This window comes from Salvelinus alpinus, chromosome 4 (assembly GCF_045679555.1).
Source record: "Salvelinus alpinus chromosome 4, SLU_Salpinus.1, whole genome shotgun sequence".
NCBI lineage: Eukaryota > Metazoa > Chordata > Actinopteri > Salmoniformes > Salmonidae > Salvelinus > Salvelinus alpinus.
In genome coordinates, this window is record NC_092089.1 from 94,216,965 (window position 1) to 94,224,296 (window position 7,332).

Consider the following 7,332-nt stretch of genomic DNA (forward strand, 5'->3'; position numbering starts at 1 on the left):
ACTCCGTGATTACTCCCACTTTATTTTGCCCTCAGTTGACATCAGTCATTAGGTAGTATTGTTATATCTCACGTTCTGTACGCTTCTATGTTTCTTCATCGGTATTGTTTCATTATTAAATTCACCTTCTGCACCTTTTTCCTGACTAACAGTGTATATGTTACACTAAATATTTTGTGGCTGTCAATGGTTCTGAATTGTGTGTGTGTGTGTTTGAGTGTGTGTGAGCATTCGTGCAAGTAGAAAAAACATGTTGACTCACCCTACTTGTGGAGAAATGTCAATGTATTTGGATTTATTACGGATTCCCATTAGCTGCTGCCAAGGCATTAATGTTAGCTCTCTGTGTACTTTTAGGGCCATCAAGCTGCCTTGTTCTGAGCCAATTGTAATTTTCCTAAGTCCCTCTACAAAACTAGGGCCTGTAGGACCTGACTTGTTAATAGTGCTAAGGCAGAGCAGCTCTTTATTGTGGACAGACTTTCTCCCCATCTTAGCTACCGTTGTATCAATATGTTTTGACCATGACAGTTTACAGTCCAAGGTTACTCCAAGCAGTTTAGTCACCTTATTTTCCTCAATGTACACATTATTCATTACGAGATTTAGTTGCGGATTAGAGTTTAGTGAATGATTTGTCCAAAAAACAATGCGGGGCCAAAACAGCTGCTCTGGGGAATTCCTGATTTTAACTGGATTTTGTTGGAGAAGCATCCATTAAAGAACACCCTCTGTGTTATGTTACACAAGTATCTCTTTATCCGGAATATAGCAGGGGGTGTAAAGCCAAAACACATTTTTCCAGCATCAGACTTTGATCGATAATGTCAAAAGCCGCACTGAAGTCTAAGAAAACACCCCCCACAATCTTTTTATCAGCAATTTCTCTCAGCCAATCATCAGTCATTTGTGTAAGCGCTGTGCTTGTTGAATGTCCTTCCCTAAAGGGTGCTGAAAGTCTGTTGTCAATTTTTTACTGTAAAATAGCATTGTATCTGATCAAACAACATTTATTCCAGAAGTTTAATAAGGGTTTAGCACTCTTCTGGATTGATTGATTGTTTTCAATGCTTTACTGGGAAGCTTATCATAAGTAGAGTCGCTCATGTTATTTATATTGAAGCTGAGCTACACACAGTGAAGACTTCCTATTAGGGCAAACCGCCTCAGTGCTAACAGTGTAACTCTGGTTCATAGGCACACGATTACTGCATACAATAGCTGTAGGATCAACAGAGTTATTGAGGGCAGTTATAGGGACTTGAATTAAGTTACTTACATTGTGTCTGCCAATGCCCCTGGGATAAAGTACATTTGATGCAGCATTATGACAACTCATTGTCACAATGGGAGGGATTAACTGAGCTGATCTTGGGTCATTGATAAGTCATTGTCTCAGCGCAGCCTTGAAATGCGTGGACAGAGTCCAGGAGCCAAGATGATTTGGATGGACACCGTCATTCCTGTAGAATATCTTCTGTTTCCAGAAGGTGTCAGAGTTATCTATAAAAGTGACTCCAGCAGAGCTACAGTAGTCTTTTAGCCAGGTGTGTAATGCCAGTAGCCTGCTGAATCGTTCACACCTGCGGGCCAATGATGGTACCGGACCTGAAATGATTGTCCGCTTTTAGGAATTTCTCAATGCTAGAATCACTTCTTTAAAATAAATTTTCAGAAGTTCCAAACTAGCCATCCTGATGTCGTTTGACCCAACATGGAGTACAAGAGCGTCAGCTTCCGGCATCTGTCGTAGAACGGTCGGAAACAGCCTTGTAATGTCCTGTACTCGTGCTCCTGGGTAGCACAGTTTTTTTGCACCGAGACGTTTCTCACCATAGAGCTGCCGATGATGACAGCTGGTGAAACAGGTCCGGCCGTTCTTTTGCCTCGAGTGGTTTAGAAGACCCCTCAAGGACCAAACGGCAGTGGGGCCCGTGGGGCCCGTTGGACCCGAGCCGGCTGTAGTACCATCGTGGATGATGAATGGGCCAGTCTCTCAGGCAGCCTCACGGTCTGATGAGGGTGGGAGCTCTGAGGATCTGAACCCTAGGTAGAAGCCACTGGAGTGGGAGACAGAACAGAGGACAAAGGCATAGGTACCTCCGGATCCAATCTCGAATTGGAAGCCCCTAAGGAAGAAGGCGCCGGAACCTCTGGATCCAGGGCGGCAAAGGCGTTTCTGGTCTGTGTCCGGTCCGGGCTTAACTTTTAGTTGGTACTCATCCCGGATCCGGGAGCACCCCCCACAGTAAAAAAGCTGACTAGCATAGCCTAGCATAGCGTCACAAGTAAATACTACCATCTAAATATCATTAAATCACAAGTCCAAGACACCAGATGAAAGATACAGATCTTGTGAATAAAGCCACCATTTCAGATTTTTAAAATGTTTTACAGGGAAGACACAATATGTAAATCTATTAGCTAACCACGTTAGCAAAAGACACCACTTTTCTAACTCCATCAGTTTCTTACTCCATCAGGTGCTATCACCAATTCGGCCAAATAAAGATATTGATAGCCACTAACCAAGAAAAAACCTCATCAGATGACAGTCTGATAACATATTTATTGTATAGGATAGGTTTTGTTAGAAAATTTTGCATATTTCAGGTAGAAATCATAGTTTACAATTGCACCCACCATCACAACTCGACTAGAATAAATACAGAGAGCAACATGTATTACCTAATTACTAATCATAAAACATTTCTTAAAAATACACAGCTCACAGCAATGGAAAGACACAGATCTTGTGAATTCAGACAATATTTCAGATGTTCTAAGTGTTTTACAGCGAAAACACAATAAATCGTTATATTAGCATACCACATGTGCAAACGTTACCCGAGCATTGATACAAGCCAAAGAGAGCGATAACGTAATCATCGCCAAAATGTATTAATTTTTTCACTAACCTTCTCAGAATTCTTCCGATGACACTCCTGTAACATCATATTACAACATACATATAGAGTTTGTTCGAAAATGTGCATATTTAGCCACAAAAAAACGTGGTTATAACATGACAATACTAGCAAAACTAGCCTGAAAATGTCGGGCGCCATTTTGGACAGTGATCTGGCGTAATGAATAACTAATCGTAAACTTGACTAAAAAATATAGGGACAGCAATCGAAAGACAAATTAGTTCTTAATGCAATCGCTGAATTACATTTCTAAAATTATCCTTACTGTGCAATACAGGGTTCGCCAAGCGAAGCTATACCAAAAAAAATGGCGGAATATGCGTTTAACAATTTTCGACAGAACAACGATTTATCATCTTAAATATTTCTTACTATGAGGTGATCTTCCATCAGAATCTTGGGCAATGTATCCTTTCTTGGGTCTAATCTTCTTTTGGTCGAAAGATGTCCTCTTGTCCGTCGAAATGCCCACTAACGTTCGACCGGGACCCCGAAACGTGCCCGGCGCTTCAAAGTGCATCACAAAGCAATGCCTCAAAATCGCACTAAACGGATATAAATTGCTATAAAACAGTTTAAATTAACTACCTTATGATGTTTTTAACACCTATAAACGAGTAAAAACATGACCGGCGATATATAAGTGGCTAAACCAACGCTTGGAAAGAGAGCCAGTCCGACGTCCATCTTGCGTCAGGCGCAGCAGGAAAAGAACGGTACATCCGGTCTTTGGCGTTTTATACAGGCCCTGATTGCGCAATCGACTCCATTCAAATTGTCACCTCTTACTGACATCTAGAGGAAGGCATGGGCAGTGTTTGTATCCTCATAGGATTTACAGGGACTTTAAAACTGACCTGGGACCAGAGGCCAAAATTTCTGAAATCTCACTCCATATCAGGAAAAGTGCTGTAGAATGAGTTCTGTTTCACTCAGAGACATAATTCAAACGGCTATAGAAACTAGAGAGTGTTTTCTATCCAATAATAACAATAATATGCATATTGTACGAGCAAGAATTGAGTATGAGGCAGTTTAATTTGGAGACGATAAATGCTAACGTTGAAACAGCACCCCCTATATTGAGAAAAGGTTCGACAAGGAGGCCCCATGGCCAGCGGATGCTTTCTTCAACATCCACGAAGAGTGACATATCTCCATGGCTGGTTGGTAGGATTGAGATCAGGAACATCCCCCAAGTCATCCAGGATCGTCCTACTAGCTCCGTTCACCATGGAAGGGGGAGTCCCCTTTGTGGAGGGATCCCTGCAGAGTACCGGCCAATCGGCTATTGAGAGCCAACATGGCAGCTACACTTCCGTCGGACCAGAGCTGCGTTCGGCTATTGAGGTAGAAGAAAAATGTAAAGTACAGTAGGCGGGTGTGGATTAGCCAGTAGCTTTAATAAGAGTAGCCACTTCGCCCCTGTAGTTCTCTGCAAGCAAACAGCTACATTGAAAGTCTGGGCAGTCCATATTGTCCCTGCCAGGCCAACACCAAACACATAATTCAGTTGAAAGTTTTCAAAATTCACGATGTGAACAATGAATGATGGTGTAGAGTATTGTAACTCAGGCTAGTAAAACACTTAGGGAGCACCTATCACAGGGTGTGTCCCAAAATTATCTTTCAAGTTGACGGAAAGGTCTACAGTACACGCTTTTATTTTTTGTTGTCTTAGGCTACCTGGCTAAAATGCTTGCTCGCTAGCCTAACTTTCTTTCATGGGCAAAGTTAGCTAGTTAACATTAGCCTTCTACATCTAGCTACATATTGAACGTCCGTCCTCTCAGTTTAGGGGCACAATGTATGAATTTATGGTTGGATCAGAATCGCTATTATAATCATTGGTCGAAGGCGCAGGTGACACAACCGTGGTAGGCCTGATCACCAAAAACGACAAGACAGCCAATATGGAGAAGGTCAGAGACCTGGCCGTGTGGTGCCAGGACAACAACCTCTCCCTCAACGTGATCAAGACAAAGGAGATCATTGTGGACTAAAGGAATAGGAGGAGCGAGCACACCCCCATTCTCATCGACAGGGCTGTAGTCGAGCAGGTTGAGAGCTTCAAGTTCCTTGGTGTCCACATCATCAACAAACTAACATGGTCCAATCACACCAAGACAGTCGTAAAGAGGGCACGACAAAACCTATTCCCCCTCAGGAGACTGAAAATATTTGGCATGGGTCCTCAGATCCTTAAAAGGTTCTACAGCTGCACCATCAAGAGCATCCTGAATGGTTGCATCACTGCCTGGTATGGCAACTGCTGGACCTCCGACCGCAAGGCACTACATAGGATAGTGCGTTTGGCCCAGTAAATCACTGGGGTCAAGCTTGCTGCCATCCAGGACCTCTATACCAGGCTGTGTAAGAGGAAGGCCCTGAAAATTGTCAACGACTCCAGCCACCCTAGTCATAGACTGTTCTCTCTGCTACCGCATGGCTAGCGGTACCGGAGCGCCAAGTCTAGGTCCAAGAGGCTTCTAAACAGCTTCTACCCCCAAGCCATAAGACTCCTGAACATCTAATCAAATGGCTACCCAGACTATTTGCATTGCCCCCCCTCTTTTATGCCGCTGCTATTCTCTGTTATTATCTATCCATAGTAACTTTAATAACTCTACCTACATGTACATATTACCTCAATTACCTCGAATAACCAGTGCCCCCGCACATTCACTCTGTACCGTCTCCCTATTGTTATTTTACTGCTGCTCTTTAATTATTTGTTATTTTTATTTCTTATTTGTATTTTTTAAACTGCATTGTTGGTTATGGGTTTGTAAGTAAGCATTTCACTGTTATATTCGGTGCATGTGACTAATAAAATTGGATTTGATTTGGTTTGTACGGAGAATTAAATAAAACTACAAGTCCAAATTCCTATCTCCATCCATGGCTAATTTAGGAAAGGGACAATTTTAGCTAGCTAGCTATCCCCTGGAGGACAACAACACAATGAGATGCAACAATTCAAGTTTTGCTTTGTGCTTTGTGATAGGAGTGAAGCCAAATCCAAACTGGCTTCCTTTTTTTGGTGCGCCAGGACCATAAACTGTTGAGCTCACTCAGTTTAGCGCAACGCTGACTGGCTATTATTTCATACTTTTTTTTATCAAGGGAGGACAAATGCTTCCTTGCTTCACTTGCATTCAATGCTACAGGCGGCAACAATGTCATACTCTTTATGACCAGACAGCATCAGATAGATGGCCTACACATACAGAGACAGAGGGGCGCTGTTCCACTCTCTATGATGCTTTCTCCAGTGAGATACAATTATGAAATTATGAAAACACAGAGAGACAAAATATAAATCATTGTTTACATTTTTTATGATTTTATTGGTCCATTTTTTGGGGAAGCCTGGTTTCCCTTGGCATCCATGAATACACGCCACTGCACTGCTTCTGTGGCCCTGTTCATTAACAACACTGGCAGCACTGTTCCTGCAGCTTGGCTGGAGACGGGAGAGGAAAAAAGAGGAAGCCAGATCAGCATGAGGCTCATACATTAGTAACCATCAGAGAAAGAAAGTAAAAACAGATGAAAGAAAGTTCTTCCTCTCTGAGCGCTACAGGTATGAACTCCACTGAACAGGGCCATTTCTCGATATGGTTAGGGAAACGTTTGGATCCTCTCTCTGTGACTTGCCCCACAATGCACCCCTGCTAGGACCTCTGTGGCAGCGGGGCACATTAAGGGCTGCCCCTCTGTCTGCCTGTCTTATTGTGTATTCCTGTTGCCTCTAACCTGCTGGCTTCACACTGTGGGGAGCAAGAGCTCGCTGCGGGGGGCGATGATACAACATGTTCCCGCTCTCATTTTTTATCCCTCTATTTCTCTCTCTCTCTCTCTCACTCTCTCTCTCTCTCTCTTATTGGCATGGGAAACATATATTTACATTGCCACAGCAGGTGAAATAGATAATAAACAAAAGTTATTAACAGTAAACATTACACTCACAAATGTTCCAAAGGAATAGAGACATTTCAAATGTCATGTTATGGCTATATACTGTGTTGTAACAATGTCTCTCTCTCTCTTTACCCCTCTCTCTCTACCATCACTGTTCCATTCTCTCTCTCTTTTTACACCCCTCTTGCCCTCCCATCACTCTCTCTCTCTCTCTCTCTCTCTCTCTCTCTCTCTCTCTCTCTCTCTCTCTCTCTCTCTCTCTCTCTCTCTCTCTCTCTCTCTCTCTCTCTCTCTCTCTCTCTCTCTCTCTCTCTCTCTCTCTCTCTCTCTCTCTCTCTCTCTCTCTCTCTCTCTCTCTCTCTCTCTCTCTCTCTCTCTCTGTGTGTGTGTGTGTGGCTTATGCCCTCTCTCTTTCTCACTTCTCTCTAACTCTCTTTCCTACCTGCCTTTTCCCTCCATAGGGCACGGCTCTTGACAA

The 7,332-nt window shown here is 43.1% G+C and overlaps 1 long non-coding RNA gene across 1 annotated transcript in view; it reads right to left on the reverse strand.

The window, feature by feature from the left end:
- Positions 1 to 6,259: 6,259 nt before the first annotated feature.
- Positions 6,260 to 7,332, reverse strand: part of LOC139572533 (uncharacterized) — a 1,730-nt gene continuing 657 nt past the window's right edge. Inside the window, exon 2 of the long non-coding RNA XR_011674451.1 lies at positions 6,260 to 6,396. This is a non-coding gene — a long non-coding RNA (uncharacterized lncRNA). The remainder of the gene's footprint in view (positions 6,397 to 7,332) is intronic.